The sequence below is a fragment of the Saccopteryx leptura genome, chromosome 13 (genome assembly GCF_036850995.1).
Source record: "Saccopteryx leptura isolate mSacLep1 chromosome 13, mSacLep1_pri_phased_curated, whole genome shotgun sequence".
Lineage (NCBI taxonomy): Eukaryota > Metazoa > Chordata > Mammalia > Chiroptera > Emballonuridae > Saccopteryx > Saccopteryx leptura.
In genome coordinates, this window is record NC_089515.1 from 6,358,947 (window position 1) to 6,381,142 (window position 22,196).

The following is a 22,196-nucleotide window of genomic DNA, read 5'->3' on the forward strand; positions in this document are numbered from 1 at the left end:
GATGACGCACACCCAACAGAAGTTCAGCCAGCCGGAGCACGGGAGGAGAAGAGGGGTGCAGAGCATTGGACAGCTTAGTGCCGTGACCCACAGGTGGTGGGAGGGGCCTCGTTCCCCTCTCGTTTCAATGAGGATTTGGACTTTCCCTGAATCTCTTTATTGTTTGTTTTCCCTGCTTCTCCTGCTGCATCTCAAATCTGAGCATTATTTTAAGCAAAGTTGCTGTACGTTAATTTACTTTACCCAACACACGCGGAGCAGCCTCAAGAGCTGACATGATAGATGGTGACTGAGCTGGCTGTTGGCCCCCAAGGCAGTAATTTGTGTTTTGAACTTCCTTAATTATATATGTGCACAGTGCCTCTAATGGCCCCCGTAGAGGCATTGGGCCCAGCCAGGGTCCCCGAATACCGTCGCAGGGACAGGGATGAAAACTTATAAAGGAAGAGTTTTTAATCAGTGACAGGGATAAATCATATTTTAAAAATCAGTGGTACAGTACCCATGACATTCTAATCACCACTTCTATAATTGCAAAAAAGAGTAAATCACTAAAAAAATAAATAAATGAAGTGTCCTCGATACAGTAAAGAAGAATAATTAACTTTTAACTGGAAGCTGCTGCCCTGAGGTTGGATGACTTCGGCGGACCCTGGGGAGATGTCAGGATGACAAAGAAAATCAACTTTCAGAACTGTGAGGAACACACTGGTGGCCTCCATGGGGGTTCACGTCTTATTTCTTTTCTTTCTTTTTTTTTCTTTTTTTTTACACAGCAAGACAAATAGATGAGCAACTAAAATGACCCAGTACAAGAGGGAGCCTCTGTGTAAATACCCCAACTTTAAAAACGAAAAAGCGATTCTGTTTTACAATATACAGTCCTGATTAATCAGTGATGCGAACATCTCTTCACGATGCCCAAAGCGTTCTCACACCGAACTGTCAGTGCGGGCTCCCAACAGCCCCGCTGGGCAGACAGCGTGGCCCCTCTTTACAGAAGAGGAGACCAGGGCTCGGGGCAAGGGGGTGGGGTGCCCGGCACGCAGTCCCGTGGTCAGGAGGGATGGAGCCAAGACCAGAACCCAGTCCTCTGAGCTGTTCTTTGCTGGGCAAAGGCCTTTGGTGCGGAGCACAGGGAAGAAGCCATGTGATGCAGGAAGGCTGGCTGGGACTCAGAAACACTGGCCACCCACTCTGCTCACAGGCCCAGCCCTCCTCCAGGTAGAAGTGGCAACAGCCCGGGACAGAGCCCAGGCCTGCCAGCGTCTGCTAGGCAGTGTTGAACACTTGTCCACACAGCAGGTCCCCTTCCTTGCCAGGCAGGTAACTCACAGGATTGCTCTGACGATGAAAATGAGAAAGTTCAGGCCGCGCGGAGGGGGGGGGGAGGGGCGGGAGGAAGCAGGGCTCCGTTGGAAGACTAGCAGAGGATCCCGACCTGAGCGTGAGGAGCTGCTTGCAAACCGGAAGGTCTTCACTCGGACGAAGGGCTGTTACCATTACACCTTCAACAGACAGCACTGAGAACACATCACAGGCTCGGCGCCGTGCTGGGTACACCAGCAGGTGCCAAGGACGGGTGAGACACACCTGCTCAGGGAGGTTATGCAATTAAACACAAATGTCTTTTACAAAATGAGAGTGTCTGCAGCAGCAGAAGCCACGATACCAGCTGTTCGTCGGGGCCGCCAGGGCAGGACATCAGAAAGAGCTTTGTAGAGGGGTGCAGGGGCCAGGTCTCGAGGGACTGAGGGGTTTGGGGATAGCTAGCACCTCAGAGGTCATCCGAGTCCCCGTGACTCAACGGTGGGCCAGCGACCAGCAGTGTCAGCGTCCCCTCAGAGCTTGTCCCTGACACAGACTCTCGGGCCCCACCCAACCTGCAGAATCGGAGTCTGCACTTCAACGACCCGGGGCTGGAGGACCCCGGCCTCTGAACTGCAGTGTGGCTGCCGGATGCCTCCCTAATGAAACCCACCCCACTCGCAGCCCAAATACCCGCCTGAGGCCTCGAGGGGCCCAGCAAGGAGCAGCAGTTCAGCCGAAAGCAGGCTCCATCCTGAGCTTGAACTCGGGACTCATACTGAAGTCACCATTCTCAGGCCACGGTGTCTTCATTGCAGGTCTTTTCCTCAGCAGTGGTTACGGGGCCTCCCAACCCTTGGTCGAGCCCTTCTAATGGCTCACTGCTTCGGTATTTGATGAGGGGCTCCCTGTGGTCCCCCTAAATAAGATTTCAATCAGCTCCCTAGCCTCTGTTAAGTCAGACCATTCCACACACACCTTTTGAATTTGGTGAGTGTCCGTGCGGCCCTTTTGCACAATGCAGTCACCCGTGGAAATGCTGTTGTGCTTACAGGGACAAGGAACCTGACACTCAGAAAGCCAGTTACTCAGAAAGGCAACCACACTCCCTAGTGACAGAGCCGGGGGCAGGCCTAGTGACAGCGTCACCCCGGGGCCTCCACGGGGCCCCTTTCATGGCAGCAGGAGGAGCTTCTGCAAAAGCTGGTAAGAGCAGTGAGCACCTTCTGTCCAGACTGGCTCCAGGGGGCTGACGGCGTGGGAGGGTGTCAGGGGAAGCCTAGAAGAAACCGGGTGCCAAGAATGTGCCTTAGTGACCCGAAGTGACCACAATGAGATACTACTTCACACCCAATTAGATGGCTATTATTAAATTAAAAAAAAAAAAAAGGCCCTGGCCAGTTGGCTCAGCGCTGGAGCTTCAGCCCAGTATATGGAAGTCCTGGGTTTGATTCCTAGTCAAGACACACAGGAGAAGCTCCCATCTGCTTCTCCACCCCTCCCCTCTCAACTTCTCTCTCTCTCTCTCTCTCTCTCTCTCTCTCTCTTCTTCTCCCGCAGCCATGGCTCAATTGGTTCTAGTGAGTTGGCCCCAGGTGCTGAGGATGGCTCCATAGCCTTGCCTCAGGTGCTAAAATAGCTCGGGTGCCGAGCAACAGAGCAGCAGCCCCAGATGGGCAGAGCGTCGCCCGGTAGGGGGCTTACCGAGTGGATCCCAGTAGGGGTGCATTCAGGAGTCTGTCTGTCTGCCTCTCTGCCTCTCACTTAAATTTTTTAAAAAGTTTAAAAAAAAAAACAAGTATTGGCAAAGAGGTAGAAAAGTTGGAGACCTGTGCCTTGCTGGTGGGAATGTAAAATGGAGCGGCCACTGTGGAACACAGTATGGCAGCTCCTCAAAAAATAAAACAGGATTATCATATGACCCAGAAATTCCACTTCTGGGTACAGACCCACAAGAATTAAAAGTAGGACTTCAGACAGATATGTGTGTACTCCCGTTCATAATTTACAATAGTCAAAAGGCAGAGAAAACTCAAATGCCCCGTGCCTGAAGAATGGATAAACAAAACGTGACCTACAGGGTGGGGTAAAAGCAGGTTTACAGTTGTGAGCACACAAAACACAGAGGGGAACACCCGACTTCAGCTCCCCGGCTGTCCTCGCCCACCTGAGTGGGGAGAAAAGGAACAAACGAGAGACACTCAGGAGACTCCCGCTCCAGCAGCACAGGCTCACTCAGAACCCCCCCCCCCCCCGCCTCCCACCACGTGACTGAAGGCCTAGGCACAGCAACCAGTTCCTTTGACTCAGTACATCGTGTCCAAATATTAATTTTAAAATGATGAGACGTACCAACGGCAAAAACATAGTGTGAAGAGACAGAGCAAGCATCAGAGACAGATATGGCAGGGGTGTTGGGATTATCAGACTGAGAATTTAAAGCAACTATAATTATTACACTCTGGACTCTAATGGATAACATTGACAGCGTGCAAGAACAGATGGGCACTGCAAGCAGAGATAGAAATCCTAAGAAAGAACCAAAAAGAATGCCAGAGACCAAAAACACTGTAACAGAGAAGAACGCCTTAGACGGGCTTGTTGGTAGGTTAGCACAGCTGAGGAAAGAATCCCTGAGCCAGGGGGATATGATAATACGAACTTCCCAAACTGAAAATCAAAGAGAACAAAGACTTAGAAAAAAAGAAACAGATTATCCAAGAACTGTGGGACAACTACAAAAGGTGTGACAACACATAATGGCAACACCAGAAGAGAAAGGAACAGAGTGATATTTGAAACACTGATCACTGAGCATTTCCCCAAAATGAATATCAGACACCAAACCCCAAATCCAGGAAGCTCAGAGAACATTGTGCAGGAAAAATGCCCAAAGACCACACCATATTATTTTCAATCTACAAATCAAAGACAGAGAAAAGATCCTGCAGAAACCAGAGGCAAGAAAACCCTACCTACAGAGGAGCAAAGAGAAGAGTTACATCCAGCTTTTCAGAACCATGCAAGCAAGAAGAGAGTGGAGTGAAATGTTTAAAGTGTCGAGAGAGAAAAATAATCACCAGCCCAGAATTCTGTACCCTGTGAAATTATCCTTCAAAAGTGAAAAGAAATGAAGCTGTTCTCAAACAAAGAAATACTGAAGGAATTTGTTGCCAGTAGACCTGCCTTGCAAAGAACTGTTAAAAGAAATTCTTTGGAGAGAAGGAAAATAAATGGGTCAGAAACTCAGAACTACATAAAGAATGGAAGAGCATCAAAGAAAGGATACATGAAGGTATAATTAATCCATCTTTTTCTTATTTTTCCTAACAAGTAACAGTTTGTTCAAAATAATCACAACAATGTATCTGATTATGCATGTTTACGTATATACCTTATGTGCATACATACACTTATATGTAAGTGAAATGAATGGCAATGATACAAGGGAAGGAAGGGAGGAGTTAGAATTTTCTTGTTATTGTAAAATACTGACATTTCCTGTGAAGTCAAATATTCTATGAAAGTGGGCTGGGATTAGTCATAAATATGGTCATGCACCCCATTTCAGTCAATGACAGGCCACACATACAACAGTGGTATATACTATGTAGCCTAGGCGTGTAGTAGGCCGTGACAAAATCGCCTACCAACACATTTCTCAGAATGTATTTCATTAGCATGCCTCCAAATGAAATAGTTAGGTATACAACTAACCAAACATGTACAAGATCTATATGAGGAAAACCATACACTCTGACGAATGAAATCACCAAAGTAAATAAATGGAAAGCTATTCATGTTCATGGATTGGAAGACTCGATATTGTCAAGATCTCAGTTCTTTCCAACTTCAGCTATAGATTCAGTGCCATCCAGATCAACAGCCCAGCATTGTACCATTTTCTGACTATCGACACACCAATTCAAATGTGTATATAGAGAAGCATACGACTCAAAATAGCCAACACAGTACCTCTCCAAAGATTCAGATGGCAAATACGCGTGTGGAAAGTTGCCCCCAATCATATGTCATCAGTGAAATGCAGAATAAAACAATAATGATCTATCACAACCCACTTCTCAGAATGGCCAAAATCCAGAAGTCTGAGAACACCAAGTGCTGGTGAGGATGTGGAGCAATACAAATCTATCTCATCGCTGGTGGGAACGCAAATGGTGCAGCCACCTTGGAAGACAGCTTGGTGGCTTCTTACCATATAATCCGGCAATCTAGCTCTTTGGTTTTTAACCCAAAGGAGCTGAAAATTTATGTTCACACAAAAAGCTGCACACAGATGTTTATAGCAGCTTTATCTGTAAAGTGGAGATAATAAAGCACCCACTGGAGAGGGTTGTGGAAGAATCCACTTGGATAATGTCCGGTCCTGCCCAACACTTGGCAATTATGGCAGTCAACTGTACCCTGTGTCGTGCCGGGAAGGAGCTTGCACTAACCAACCCTTATAGGTCCTGCAGGGCGGGGTCGCCAGCGTGGGGGAGGGGCTTATAAACAAAGTGGGTCACAGGGAAGCTGGACTGGCAAGACCAGGGCCAGCTAAAGTCAGGGGCCAGAGAAGAGGGACCCATGAGGAGAGTCTGGGACAAGGTGGGACAGGGCGGACCCCGAGGGAGCCGACCAGACCCCAAGACCCTGCTAGTGCCCAGCCTCTGAAGTACTTCCATCCAGACCCCAGCCTGGCCTCTCCCCGCCCAAACTGCACGTGCACTGAGCAAGCCCTGGATACAGTGGAAAGAGCAGTGGATGCCGTGGACCTGGTCTGCCCCGAGCACCTTTGTGACTCAGAAAGGCCAAGGTCATACTCAGGTTGGTGCATAAACCACGATCCACCCCGAATGTCAGTTGTATACCATGCGTGCAGGCTCACTGGTATGCACAAACCTGTCTGGATGATGAGGTTTTGCAGCCAGGGCCTCTGCCCATTTCTCGTGGACCTTCACAGGTACAACCCCATGTCCACAGTACCTGGCACCCAGAATAGCCCAGCAAAGCCCTAGTAAACTGAGGCGAGAACACAAGCACTCAGGGGTGGGGCCCAATCCAGCCCTCCAGCTCTGTAAGTGCCCCTCCAGACCTTCTCCCTCACCCCCCACCCCAAGCTTCCAGGGGGCCTGGCCCCGCCGTGTGTCCAGGCCCAGAGACCCGGCGCCCGGGGAGGCAGAGGGCGCCAATCACAGTGGCAGCCCAGCTCTCTCATTCTGACTGTGAGGCTCCGTGGAGGGAGCACGGAGGAGTGGGCTGACAGGAAGTAAATCATGTCTGCGGGAAGGGGAGAAGCTTCCCCTGGAAATGAAGGGACGGCTGGTGACAGGCCGGACCATCAGAATGCCAGCTGCCTAATGAAGCAATAAAGGCCTTTGTTCCCCCCACTTCGCGCTGCCCTGCTCTTACATGTACAATTATTACAGAAATCACAGAGAGGAATGTCGCCTTGAGATATGATTTCCATATTGGTGTGGATTTTATTATACAAGCAGTACAATACGCTCCATTATCATTTTGATTATATGTGCCTTTCATTTGCACTATTGGACCATTATCCGCAGTACATTCATTACATTATAAGAAACTGGAAACTCCATCCTTAAGATAAATGTAAAAAAGGATTTCTATTTTTGCAGATTGATATTTCAGAGGAGAATATTAAACGGCAAGCATTATTTGTAAAAGTTTGGGTAGTTGGTTTTTTTTTCCTCTTAACGTAAACTCTTAAAAGAAGAAAATAACCCTGATATTTCTAACATACAGAAAAAGCCCCAGGCTAGATGCAGTAAATGATTGCAATTTAAAATGCGTGTACTATTAGGGACTCCTGATTAAATTGCAAGTTCCTTCAGAGAAGCGAAGTCACACAGAGGAAGAGGGGAATTCAGCCTGGTGGTTGGGAGAGAGCAGGTCTTGTGCTTGGAGGATAGAAATACGTGTCTTTCACCCTGGCCTCCAGACAGGTGGGGGGGGGGAGGGTGTTACATTCCAAGAGAGCAAGGGAAGTTTCGGGGCTGGGGCAGGGCAGAGGGGGTAGTTATCCATGAATCTGGGTGGGCTGCTTGAAGTCGCCAAATTCATGTCTCCTAATCTAGAGGCTCCATAGAGGCCCTGGCCAGTTGGCTCAGTGGTAGAGCATCGGCCTGGCAGGTGGATGTCCTGGGTTTGATTTCTGGTCAAGGCACACAGAAGAAGCAACCATCTGCTTCTCCACGCCTCCCCCTCCCCTTCTCTCTCTCTCATCCTCTTCTCTCTCCTCTCCTCCCGCAGCACATCGCCCCCGAATGCTGAGGATGGCTCCATGGAGCCTCCGCCTCAGGCACTAAAAGTAGATCAGTTGCGAACATGGCCACAGGTGGACAGAGCATCGGCCCCAGACAGGGGTTGCCAGGTGGATTCTGGTCTGGGTGCAGGCAGGAATCTGTCTATCTCCCCTCCTCTCACTTGGAAAAGGAAAAAAAAATAGAGACCCCCCATAGAATAGGAGTCCCCGGCAGTGACTCAGGAAAGCGAGATGAGGTCTCTCTGAGGGGCTCACAGCACTAACGTGTCTCCCACGGTGCCCAGGGAACAAGCTGGAGCCCTGGGAAGGGGAAGGAAGAACTGGACGGGACAGAGCAGAGAGAAAGACCCTGGTGCTTCCTCACTGCGGGGGCTCCACGGGGACTTTGAGCAAGGCAGACCCGAACTCAAACCTGGCTCTCACAGTCTAGGAGCCATAGGTCCTTGGGCAAAATCCTTTACCTCTATGATTCTGTTAGTTTCCCCGTTGATAAAACACAGCTAATATCTCATCTAATTAGGTCACAATTGCTAGAATAGCCCAGTAAAGCCGTGGGTGGGCAAGCCCCTTGAGAGGAATAACATTGTGTATTTTATGAATAATAATATAACTTATACCCTATTACAAATATAATTATTCTTCCTAGCCTGTCTAAATTGCAAGCATCCCTCTATCATTCAAGGCCCAGCTCTAATGCTGCCTCCTCCAGGAGGCCCTCCTTGATCTCCCGGCCAGGAGGCCGCTCCCCTCCTCTCTGCTCCTGCACTTTCTTTCTCCTGAATCACCTTTCCCGTTGTATTTCTCCCGGTGGGGCATGGCTAAGATGTTGGAAAGGCATTGCCTCAAAGGCTGAGCTCCCTGCCTCCTGAGCCTTCTGTCACCGCTGTGTCCCAGAGCCCGGTCCAACTCACCGCAGGAGTCCATTGCATGTTGGTTGAATGAATCTTCGTTCTTGCAGTCACTGTATGACTGCATAACCCACCGGATGGACTGTTTGGGGTGCGGGAAACACGTGCAATTACTGTCTCAGCTGGTGGGGAGGTCGGGGTGTTTTATTACCTGTTGCCACAGAAGCAGTTAGAACCCCTTAGACAGTGTTCCCAGCGGCCTCCGGGATCACCCAACTACTCCCTTCCCCATTAGCCGCAGGCACAGGAGGGTCGGCCTCGGCCTCTCCCACCGCCCACTACGGCCCACTGGCTGCAGCTGGGCTGCCTCAATCTTTGGAAGATCCTTTTATATGCCATTATATTGATTTTTAAAACATTTTTAGTCAACACAATGAAAAGCTCACCCAGGGATTTTCCTTCAACTTTGAGTTGAAATCCTTATCTTAACCCCTCACTGCCTGGAACCCACCTGGGCCCAGAGTGACTGTCCGGGATATGGCAGGACCAGACTTCTTTACTCATGAGGTTCTCTAACCCTGTTAGGATACAGATACTAATTTTTGAATACACATTTTCATTGCCCCCCCACCGTGCCCATTCTCTCCAGCTTCCTACTTGACATGGACCCCCCGGGGGTGTGTTGCATGTTAATCTTTACCTTTTTTTTTTTTAAAAGAACGTCAGTGTTATTTTTAGAGCTCATAGCTCCTTATTTATGTGAATGTATGTCTCAAGTACAAGTTCATCAATTACTTTAATTCGCACTAAATGAGGAGTCGGATTTCGAGTGGTGCTGGAAGGTTAATGCACTCCTTTAGCTTTGGTTTAAATCTTGGTGAGGGTTGGACGTGAAGGTTCTTAACCCCTTTCTTCTTCATGCCCAGGCCTAGGCCCCAAGCCAACAGGATGCCCCAGCCCCTAGGGAGGGTGGTAGGGAAACGGCCACGCCCTCTTCACCTTCGGAGCATCTCGTGCAGCTTCGAGCTCTGCCCGGGGCTCCCAGATGTGTAGCGGCCTTCCAGGCCCTGCCCAGGCGCTCTGCCTGCTGCACGCATCCAGTGGTGCGAACCCGCTGCCTGGTCACCCGTCCTCCCCCCAGTATCCGCCTCGGCCCTCCAACGCCCACCTGGTGACCTGCCCTGCCCCAACTGCTGCTCGCTCTGCCGGGCTTGAGACCCAGACAGTTTAGACAACTGGAGATGGGGGCAGGATAGTTCATAAAAGAAAGAAGGGGAACATTGATGGGGGTGGGGGGTGCTGGAAGCATCCAAGCACTCAGTTACTGAGTGCCCACCATGTGCCAGGCTGTAGTGAGGGTGCGAGGCATGGCACCCTGGGAGATGGACCAGCCCTCAGGTGGACGTAAGAACCAGACACCAATGTGAGGGGCAGGGAGGCTTCCAAAGACAGTGGCCCTGAGCTAGTGTTGATAACAGGACAAAGGCCTCTAGCCTGCGAGTGGGATGAAGACTTAGAGAGGAAGGTGTGGAGTCTGAGGGGCAGGGTCTGCGGCACTCAGTGGACCAGCTGGATCTCAGAAGAGATGGGTGGACCCGAGGGCTGGGCTTGTCTGTGTGGAGGAGACCCCTGACCACCCACCACCACCATCACCACCACCTTCACCTCCAGCACCCACCACCACCACCACCACCACCATCACCATCACCACCATCACCATCACCATCATCACCATCACCATCATCACCATCACCATCATCACCTCCATCACCACTACCATCATCACCATCAACACCTCTACCACCATCACCGTCACCATCATCACCACCATCATCACCATCACCACCACCATCATCATCATCATCATCACCATCATCATCACCACCATCACCACCATCACCATGACCATCACCATCACCATCACCACCACCATCACCATCATCATCATCACCATCATCATCACCACCATCACCACCATCACCATGACCATCACCATCACCACCATCACTACCACCACCACCACCACCTCCATCACCACCATCACCATCACCACCACCACCATCACCATCACCACCACCACCATCACCACCATCACCATCACCATCATCACCATCACCATCACCATCATCACCTCCATCACCACTACCATCATCACCATCAACACCTCTACCACCATCACCATCATCACCATCACCATCACCACCACCATCACCACCACCGTCACCATCATCATCACCATCATCATCACCACCATCACCACCACCACGACCATCACCATCACCACCACCACCTCCATCACCACCATCACCATCACCACCATTACCACCACTGTGATAAGGTGTCAAGGAACTGCAAAACTGTTGATACTGGTATTTCAAAAAGAAGAGCCAGGCCTCCTCTTACCCCTCCTTTCTGAGGAAAAAGAACCCAAGAGAGAGATTAAAGGGGCAAAAGTTAGTAACTAATCATAGTTTAACTATAGTTCTCTGGAAGGGCTGAGGCCACTACTTGCTAGACAGAGCAAAGAAGGTAGAACTTATCTGAAAACTTCCTCTTCCCCTTCCTTAAGAGCCTTTAGGAGACAATGTTTACATTTCTTAATTAAAAATTCCTATAACTCTTCATCCCCTCCTGGAGTCATGAGGGTGACTATACCTGTAGACAAAGGGATCACAAGCCCACTCCCCTTGCTTGAGAAACCTGTATTCTGTAACATTTTATATGCTTTTTAATAATCATCCTTTTTAAAATTCTTTATATGTATAAAACTTATAAACTAAGCAAGCGGGGACTAACTTATTAGGTGTCCTAGTAAGCAAGCCCCAACACTCTTAGCAAAGGTAATTTCATTTAGCTCCTCTCCTTATCTTAAGCTAAACATTTCATTTCCCACTATTGTGGCGCTAGGGATGGGTTGTAAACCCTAGAAGATTTGGGAATGTCTTTGATATGTAAAACATTTATTGCTGTGTTGAAATGTAAAACAACATTTACCATACTGTGTCTACTGTGTCGGGTATGTAAAACATTTATCACTACTGTGTTATCTTGTGGTCTTGATGTGTAGGAATGTTTTTCCTTTTAATAGATCCTATAGATAAATGCTGTAAGCTTGTTAGTAAATGTCTTTTGTACCATGCTCCCCCTCTTTTTCCCCCCAACCAGTATGTGATCATGTCTATATAAACAGTCTCAGGACTATGATCTAGGCTGCACGATTTGGGTGAGCTATACCCTGTGTATGCCTTGTCGGATTAATTTTAATATTAATAAAAGCTCCTCCTAAAATTTCTTCTGTAACCTGCCTTGGTATCTCTATGTAACCCGTGGACTACACTACTTTATAACACCACCACCTCCACCACCTTCACCATCACCACCACCTCCACCATCACCACCATCATCACCACCATTATTACCACCGTCACCACCATCATCACCATCACCATCACTACCACCTCCACCACCTTCACCATCATCACCACCCCACCACCTCCACCATCACCATCACCATCATCACCACCATCATCATCACCATCACCATCACCACCACCTCCACCACCTTCACCATCATCACCACCCCACCACCTCCACCATCACCATCATCACCACCATCATCATCACCACCCCACCACCTCCACCATCACCACCATCATCACCATCACCATCATCACCACCATCATCATCACCACCCCACCACCTCCACCATCACCACCATCATCACCATCACCATCATCACCACCATCATCATCACCACCCCACCACCTCCACCATCACCACCATCACCACCATCATCATCACCACCCCACCACCTCCACCATCACCTCCACCATCACCTCCACCATCACCACCATCATCATCACCACCCCACCACCTCCACCATCACCACCATCACCATCACCACCATCATCACACCATCATCACCTCCACCATCACCACCATCATCATCACCACCCCACCACCTCCACCATCACCTCCACCATCACCTCCACCATCACCACCATCATCATCACCACCCCACCGCCTCCACCATCACCTCCACCATCACCACCATCATCATCACCACCATCATCATCACCACCCCACCACCTCCACCATCACCACCATCACCATCACCATCATCACCACCATCATCATCACCACCGCACCACCTCCACCACCCGGACACTAAGCAGACGGCGTTAGGAGGAGGACTTAGGGCAGGGGCATGAGGACCCAGCCGGGTGGAGAGGAGCCTGGAAGGGGGCAGGTAGCCGGGAGGAGGGATCGCGTCAGCCCCAGGAGGAGGAAGACCGTAGAAGGCGGGCCTGGACGACACAGAGAGCTGAGGAGGGGACCGAGGGGTGAGCTCAGTCTTTGCCAGGCTTATTTGAAGTGAGGAGAGCAAAAGCCAGCTTCTGGTGGCTTGGAGAGAGAGTGGAAGAGGACGGGCAGGCAGCGGGTACGGACAAGCCCTGAAAGAGCTTGTGTGTGAGCAGGAAGGAGGTGGGCACCGTGATGGCAGAGGTCTTCCCAAGGAGGAAGCGTGACTGTGCAAAGGGCAGCCGCCCGCCCGGAGAGAGGAGGTGGGGAAGTCGGAGAGGGAGGGAGCCCCGAGGGTGCAGGGCTGCTGGCGGGACCAGGGAGGGGGCAGGCACCAGCAGCAGCTGCAAGGACACTCGGGTGCTCCCAGACCAGCATTTCTCAGTCCATAGCCCGCGGGGCCCTGTGAGGTGTCCGTGCTGTTCAGTTGTCAACCACGTGGAAGAAACCCTGGGCTACAAAGCCAAGCAGGCTCTTTGTAGCAGAATGAGCATGCTCAGGACCAAACCAGGCCCGCTTTGGCCAGTCACGTTCAAAGGGAAACAGTGGTCTGACATTGAAAAGGGAGAGAAAGAAGGAGGGAGAGAGAGAGGGAAGAAAAATAAGTAATGGATGGATCGGTGGGTGGATAAATGGATGGAAAAGAGGGGAGGGAGAAAGGAAGGGGGATAGAAGGGAGGGAAGGAAGGGAGAAGGACAGATTTAACTGTCCACTGAGTCTTGAAGGGGCAGATGCTCTGAAGAGCCTTCCCCACCCCCCCACCCCCGTGTCCTCTCCTCCTGCAGCTGCTCCCTCTGAAGTCTCTCCTGTCCCGTCCTCCTCTTCCCGACACCTGCGCTCCTTCTGCGCTTGTCTCCAGGGGGCTCGCCTCTCCCTGCCCAGCCTCCTGATCTCTTTTCTTCCGGAGCACTTCCGGCCCTTCCTACCCTGGTCCGCCAGGCTCTTTCCCAGCGCGTTCCTCTCCTCTCCACCTGTTACTCCACCAGCAGATCGGTCAGTTGGCCGGATCAATAGACTCTCTTGTAGATGGCACAGCAGGAGGTGGGGGCAGGGCAGACAGGCCCCCCTGATATTTCGGTCCCTCTCACAAGCCAGCGTGTGTGTTTATCTCTCAGAGGGGCCGAAGGTGTGCAGCCTTTTTCAAACTTGTTTGTCCAAAGGATGCTTTTCCTTGCTTACCTGTTGTTGCAAACGACTGTTTTGTAGACGGCAGTTTTGGAAGATGATCTTCACGAACCAGTTAAGGTGGCAGAGAGCAAGGTGGTCAAGCACTAAAGGGGACCCCTACCTGTGGACCCCACTGTCACTACAAAATGGGTGGCAAGGCCCTCTCACAATTTCAGGGGAGCCATGTGAGCTTGGTTTGGGGGAACACAGCGCAGACAAGGACTGCCAGCTGGGCGGCCCAGAACCCCCCTCCAGCACCGTTTCTAACTCAGTGTGGTAGGATAGCTCCCCTCCCCGCCCGCAGCGGTCAGTAGGGCATGGGAGTGGAAGGGGCCTGGACCACGGGTCACAGAAGCTGGGCTTCCAGCCGGTTCTAACCAGCCAGTCACCCTGGGTGTGCAGCTGTAACCCTCTGAGCCTCAGTTTCCTCTTCTGCAAGCCGGACTTCTCTGTCCACCCTGACAGCTGCCAGAGGGACGTGACAGGAACGGAACGGCCAGCAGATATGTGTGTCCCCGGCAAATTGTGAAATACGAAAAGGGCTTTGCTGGAACTTGGTTTGTCTCTTTCAGGGGCTCAGGGTGCTTTGAGTCCAGAAGCAATTCAAGCTGTTTCTGAGGGTGGCCCTCCCGCCAGCATCCCCGGAGATGTGAGCCTCTCCTGGCCCAGTCACCAATGACTTTGTGGTCACTGGGATTTCTACCCAGAGAGCCGGTCTCCGTGGAGGGCACCAAGGCCCGAGCGTTCCCCAGACACAACAAAATGCATTCAGGATGGAGCGGCCTCATCCCTGAGTGTCCCCGTGACCCTCCTGCTCTCCGGGGGGAACCGCTGTCTTCCGTGACTGTTCACACATTGCCAGCAGAAAGCGGGTAAATGCCAGTGTGATTGCTAACTAATCTCAAAGAAGTCAGATATAGGGGTATTTTTCCCCCACCTCTGGGAAGATTGTCAAGTGAAACAATGTGGCTTTGAGCTTCTGACAGATGCTAATGAATTGTTGTTTACATTTTTGATTTACTGCCTAAACAAAGATAAGACACGCTCTTGAAAACACATCGAATGCACAATCCAAACACATCCATTAACTCTGTCACAATAAACATGACAGCTTTCTTCTAACCTAACAACTGGCATGCCTCATTTGCATATTAATGAGAAAACCGGGATCAGCCTGCACAAATTACTTATATCTCATGACAGGCTGCTCCTGATGACAGCGAAGCACTTGGGGGTGTAAATACACCAAGTTAATACCTTTGCCATTTTAGTGCTGTCTTGATGGCTTTTCCATCCCTTGGCTTGGCTGGCCCGGAAGTCCGGCTGGTTACCTCTGCCAGGTGTGTGGGTCAGGGGATCCGTGGTGGGGGTCAGTGTGGGCTCAGAAAGAGCTGGGTCTACCTCTGACCCTGTCAACACTCTGGGGTACTTACTGATCATCTACTATGAGCTGATCAGCATTTCCCAATTATGGGGCTAACTTGATCGTCAGTGGCATCGGAATGATCCAGGAGAAAAACGTTAGCTCTGTATTGATTACGAGCTAGGTGTGAGTGACTCTGCTATGCGTCATCACATCTGAACCCCACAGGAAGCCTTGAGCAGGGTTGACAAAAGCAAAGGTGTATGTACCCCCACGACCTTCCCTCACCTGTGGCAGACATAACTAATCAAATGCAGAGCCTAGAATCAAACTCACAGTTCTTCCCAACACAAGACTCCAGCCTGACCGGGCGGTGGTGCAGTGGATAGAGCATCGGACTGGGATGCGAAAGACCCAGGTTCGAGACCCCGAGGTCGCCAACTTGAGCGCGGGCTCATCTGGTTTGAGCAAAGCTCACCAGCTTGGACCCAAGGTCGCTGGCTCGAGCAAGGGGTTACTCCATCTGCTGTAGCCCCACGGTCAAGGCACATATGAGAAAGCAATCAATGAACAACTAAGGTGTCGCAACGAAAAACTAATGATTGATGCTTCTCATCTCTCTCCATTCCTGTCTGTCTGTCCCTATCTATCCCTCTCTCTGACTCTCTCTCTGTCACTGTAAAAAAATTAAATAAATAAATAAAAAATAAAAAGATTTATTAAAGACTCCAGAAAGTTGCCACCATCCACGAGAGCCCACACAGGCAATGAAGCCCTTTGGTATCAGCCTTGGGATAGGTATGATTTGAAAAGTGAGGAAAGACCTGCTCAGAAAGGTAGGGGCCTGCCCAGGTCACCCAGTTGGTGAGAGAAGTTGAGATTCAAACCTGGCTCCTCCAGCTACCACTTCCAGTGGGTTCTGGGAGCACCTCCCACTCTCAATCTTTACACGGCTCCCCCACCCCCCTGGCTCCTGCTCTTGGTTAGGAATTAGTCAGTTATAATTAAAGGTATCAAATTTAAGTGGCTTGTCCACAGAGGATAATGCTTCCAGGAGGGGCAGGTCAGGCCCCAACATGACCCCTCTGTGCCCCCCCCCCCGGCCCCAGTGATTTCTTCAGGGCCGCCGGTGCTGGTACTAGAAGTCTGCAGCAAGCTCTGACCTCCCAATCCAACCCAGACAGACTGGGGGTTGCAGCCTCATGCTGGGTGACCGTGGCAATTCACTTTCTTACTCGGAGCCTCACCTGGAAAAGAGGAACAGCAGCTCTCGTTCCTCCCACGGTTCTGCTCAAATTTTAAAAAAAAAGAGAGGCCCTGGCCATTTGGCTCAGTGGTAGAGCGTCGGCCTGGCGTGCACGAGTCCCGGGTTCGATTCCCAGCCAGGGCACACAGGAGAAGCGCCCATCTGCTTCTCCACCCCTCCCCCTCTCCTTCCTCTCTGTCTCTCTCTTCCCCTCCCGCAGCGAGGCTCCATTGGAGCAAAGATGGCCCGGGCACTGAGGATGGCTCTGTGGCCTCTGCCTCAGGCGCTAAGATGGCTCTGGATGCAACAGAGTGATGCCCCAGAGAGGCAGAGCATCGCCCCCTGGTGGGCGTGCCGGGTGGATCCCGGTCGGGCGCATGTGGGAGTCTGTCTGACTGCCTCCCCGTTTCCAGCTTCGGAAAAATGCAAAAAAAAAAGAGAGAGAGAGAGAGAGAGATCTTGCTCTAAAGAACTTAGCACAGAGCCTGGCACAAAGTAAGTGCTCAATAAACTGTGGCTTTAAAAAATGCCAGACCACCGACTCCAGTGTTTTTCCTCCAGCGTTTACTCTAACTGGCTGCACCCCAGGCACTTTCTCTTAGACTTGAACCAGAGTCAGGGACACAGCAGGTGCTCTCAGAAAGGACCAGGCCATCAGGAAGAGCCCCTTTCCTATCCCGTCCTCCCTCCACACCTCCAGTATCTTCTCCCAGAAGGGCTCTTCCCTGAGCTGGAACCTCCAGTTACAGGCAGGGCTGGCCCTGCCCTCTCTCCCCCACTCCGGGGTCAGGCAGCTCAGCCCGGGTTTATCACTGTAGAGGTCCCCACCTTCATCACTCCTTCCAGCCGGGCTTTGGCCCCCAGGAGTTGAAAGTACCCTAGGGCAGCCAAGGTCTGTTCCCAGAAGCCCACGGCTCAGAAGCTGCTGACAGTAAGATCCTAGGTTTCAAGGTGGAACAGGCCAAAGGCATTCCATAGGAAAAGACTGCTGCCTCTGGGTACTTTTTATTCCAGATTATTCTATTCATATCTCTTCACAAGAAGAAAATCCTATGCCATTTGAATTCAGATGCAAATAGAAACATCCCTAGTGCTGCTGGTCTTTCCCTTTGCTAATGTTCTTGAGCCGTCATTTCCTGAGATTGGGGCGCCATACAGTGTCGCAGGAAGCTCCTAGGATGAACCCCATGTCCCCTTGTGTATCACACCCTTGTGCAATGCCCTCCCCTTGAGTGTGGGCTCGCCTGGAAAGCCTGCTTCTAACAAATATGATAGAATATGGCAGTGGTGACAAATGGCCTTTCCGAAATCAGGTTATAAAAAGACTGCGGCTTCCATCCTGAGTGTGCTCTTTTTCTCTCTCTGTCTCTCTTTCTCAGATTGCTCACTCGGGGGCCACAGGTCCCATGTCACGAGGCAGCCCTGTGGAGAAGTGTCCATGGCGGGGAACTAGTGGCCTCCAGCCAACAGGGAACTGGGACTTTTATTCCATTAGCTCCTACCGACACTTTTGTGAGTGAGCTGCCATTGCCATCACACTGTGAATCCCCCACTCAGTTGAGTCTTCAGATGAGATCACAGCTCCGGTAACAGCTTCACGGCAGCCTCGTGGGGGCCACGCCACCCAGCTCAGCCGCGCCTGGATTCCTGACTCACAGAAACTGTAAGTTAAAAATGTTTGTTGTTCTCAGTTGCTAAATTTGGGGGCAATTTAGTATGCAGTCATAAATAACTAACACATGTTAGGTGGAACCATGTGGAATGGCTATAAAGTTTAAAAAATTGTTCGGTGTCAGCAGTTTCCTATAGATCAAGCTAAATACTTGATGTTTTTGATTGCATATGACATCCTGCAAGCTACGTACTTTTTAACGTCACTCGAAACATGGAAATGGGCTCTGAGAGGTTGAGTTCCCTAAGGTTGCCGTCCGTCTGAACTGCCACGGAGACCTGAACCCACGACATCGAAACCCATCTTCCTAACTGCGCACTGTTGGATGAACACAGCGCACCTCCTCTGTGCCAGGAATCAACTGTGCTAGGCTCCGGGGGACCAATGAATGGGGTACAGTCATTGCCATTAAGAAAGCAGACTGTAGACAGAGAGAAAGTCGGAACCGCCAGGAGCAGAGTCAATTCGGGAAATCCCTGTAAGGACCCCGGCCACCAAGGGCTAGACAAGAAACACACAGACATCGGACAGTGATGCTCTCGAAAAGATCGGACCTGTGACATTTCGGCAAGGAGACTTCTGCCATGATCCTGCCCATCTATTAGTCAGTCTCACTCAATGATTTTGCCTTTTCTAATCAGTAAGCGGGCTTTTGAAGCCCTTTCTTGAACACATTTATCATCTCCACTATGCTGTGGAGAGAATCAATTTTATTTACCCTTGAAGAGCCGACCAGGATCTCATTTGGAATTGAAGGCGTGCGTGTGACGGAAAGGCTCTGTCGTTGCCAAATTGGGTCAAACGTTTTCATCCTTGGAGTGTCCGGTGTGTGCGTAACATGCCCTCCACGGCCAGCTATGGGCGGGCTCGGGCTGCTGATCAACTTCTCTTAATCAGTTTCCATCATTACCTTCCCTGTCTACGTCACCACAGGGATGGCCTCCCGGGCCCCAGCCTGTCCAAGAGATCTGCTGGAGAGAACATTCCCAGCCTGCTAGGGCTGTCTCTCGCCGTGACCTTGCCTGGCCCTAGATTGCTGGCAAAGAAAAAACCAGGAGCCAGGGGCAAAGGGAGATTCTGTGGCACCTGGGAAGTGACCCAACGCCAGGAAGCAGTGCCACCTCTAATGCCCCACCTGTGTTCAAGCGGTCACGTCCTTGGGAACCAAGAGGGCTCTTCTAATCCCGGCTGGGTGTCGTGGGGGAAGCATACAGAATGCTTCATCACCTCGAACCTTTGGCGGCAGGGGGGGACACCTCTGCTTGACCTTGAGCGGGGCCCCGTTCTCCTGGCGGCAAACTCATGGACACCGAGGAGCCTCTGCGTCTCGATTCCGGGTTGCCCCCGCATGTGACCCAATCTGTGTTCTAACTCCCTCTTTCCAACCCTTTAACTGCCTCATACAGCGGTGATGGCTGTGTGTGGGCCCACCTCTCTGACGCTGCCTTTATTTGGGGGGGGGGGGGCTGCCAGGAAGGGAGAGGGGACGCATGCGCTCTGACATCACAAGGCGGAGGCTGAGCCGGCAGCCACGCCCCCACCCTCCACCCCCGCCTTTCCCGTTCTAGTCATAACCTGACAGCCGACCCCGCGGAGGAGCCTCATAAAAATTAAGATACTCTAGATATTCTTTGGAAAATGAAATATTGAAGAATGGCTCCCTGAACTGATAATGGTAGACCATTTGAAAAATAGACTGGAGCGCCGTGTTTAAAAGCCCAAAGTCATAAAAGGTATTATGAATGGATGGATTGGGAAGCTCCGCGAGCCGACTTCATTGATGTCAGCGTAAACGATGGATGCTGTCACTCTTTTTTATATATAACAAGAAGATATGCTGCTGCACCCAGATCTCATTGTAGAAGCTGTCAGCCTCCCTGGACAGCGTTGCATAAGCTATTTTATGACGCTACGAAGGGAAATACAAGGTTAAGAGATCTTTATCGGCTGTCTGTGGCAACGCGCCTCCACACCGAGGCGGGTACACGAAATAACCTTCCAGATAACCCATGACATTGGGGAAAGGGAATGTGCTATCAACCACGGAGACAGAGCCGCATCCAGACTGCGTTTCTGCAGCTCACCCTGGAGCCCCGGCCTCCAACACACACAAGTGTTTTCTCGCTTTCTGTGTGCATCACCCACTCGAGATTTCACGGCCCCTGTGGGCGTGACAGATTCGCAAGTGATCCAACAGAAGATGCCATGCTCCCCCTTCCAGAAAGAGAGGTGGCTGGGAACAGACGCCCACTTAGGGGCCACATGTCCCAGCCCACCTCGTCTTAGGCGTGGCTGTGGAACGGGCTTTCTGCCAGTAGAATGTGGGTGGAAGTGTGCGGGGGTCACTTCCAGGAACCTAGTGTTTCAGAAGCAGCTGTGCTTTCTCCACAGTCTCTCTCCACTTCCGACGCCTGAGAGCAGAGAACTCCTAGGCCCTACAGGATGGTGGCGTTACACCAGCAAGGAACCCTGAGCCTCTGGGGCACCCCCATGGAGAAACGCTTCCTCCAGGCCAGGACCACCCACGTTACACTTCACAGATACGAGAAAAGAACTTGTATTTCAACGCTAAGCCAACAGAAATTGAGAGGTTTGTTGTCATAGCAACTGGTGTTATCTTTGCTATAATTGAGCACCTCCCTACAGGTCCTATCACTCAGTTCTCCATGCAACCATTCAGTGAATGGCAGGAAAGGGCCTAGCAGCCTCCAACAGGCCTGGAGTAAAGATCGGACTCTACCACTGACCTGGTTTGTGACTTCAGGTACCTTAGGGAAAACCACTTATTTTCAGCTTCTATATCCCTTTTTTGTAAAATGAAGGTTTAACCAATCCGGACCCTTATTCAGAGTAGTAAAAAGGTGGAAGCAATTTGAGTATTCATCAACAGAGGACTGGATAAACACAATGTGGTATCTGTGCACACCGTGGAATATTATGCAGCCGTGAAAAGGAAAGAAATTCTGACACCTGCTATAACACGGATGAACCTTGAGGCATTATGCTCAGGAAGATGAGCCGGAAACAAAAGGACGAATACTGTCTGGTTCTACTCATCTGAGGCACCAAAGCAGATTTGTAGAGACAGAGAGTGGCATGGTGGTCACCAGGGCCAGGGGAGGAGAGTGGACAGTTACCATTTCATGGAGACAGAGTTTCTGTCTGGGAAGACATAAGAGTTCTGAGGTGGGCCATGGTAGCAGGTGCACAAATATGGGAGTGGACTGAATGCCACTGGAGTGTGGCATTTGCATAGGCCGTGAGTGGTTTTTCTCCCCTGACCATGTGCTATTTTCAATTTGATATTGGAAGAGAGAAGGTTGTGGGCAAGAAGTTTCTAGAAAACAAGGTTCTGCCTGGCCTTGTGGTCCACCAGCCTCCATGTAAGTCCTGTTGATTGTGGTAGAAGGAAAACAGTTTGTTTCATTCTCTCTTCTGGATTTTTAAAGAATCCCCCCCAACCCCACCCCCTGGCCACCGCCCCCAGAAACAGGCTTGGCCCCTGTGAATGAGCAGGGGGCCAGCCTCCCAGGGCAGAGAGCTGAGTGGTTTGAGGAGAGAGGGAGGAGGAAGTGGCAGGGGCCGGCCGACAGGAAATAAGTGTGGATTTCCTATTTGGAAAGCTCTGCAGCTGAAGAGAGCAACGTCCTCTCGCTCTCGACGATCTCTTTCCCTCACGTTCTCTTTCTGTCAATACGCTATTATCTCCAGAGACTCCTGCCCCCCAAAGAAAAATGAGGCCGGAAACAGACAACATACTGTTTCCTGTCAACAATATGCCTTCCTAATAGATCGTCAGATGAGTATTTTATTAGAACAATTATGACAGCTCCAATCTTTCCAGAGACAAACTAGGGTGAATCAGAGTGAGAGGAATGTGGAAAGGTCTTTGCCAAGAAATAGCATGGGTTTGGGGCTTGGCTGTGTATCTGGGAGCCAGAAACCTACCCCGTTCTAATCTTAGACCTGGCTCCAATCGCCATGTGGCCATGAGTGTGGA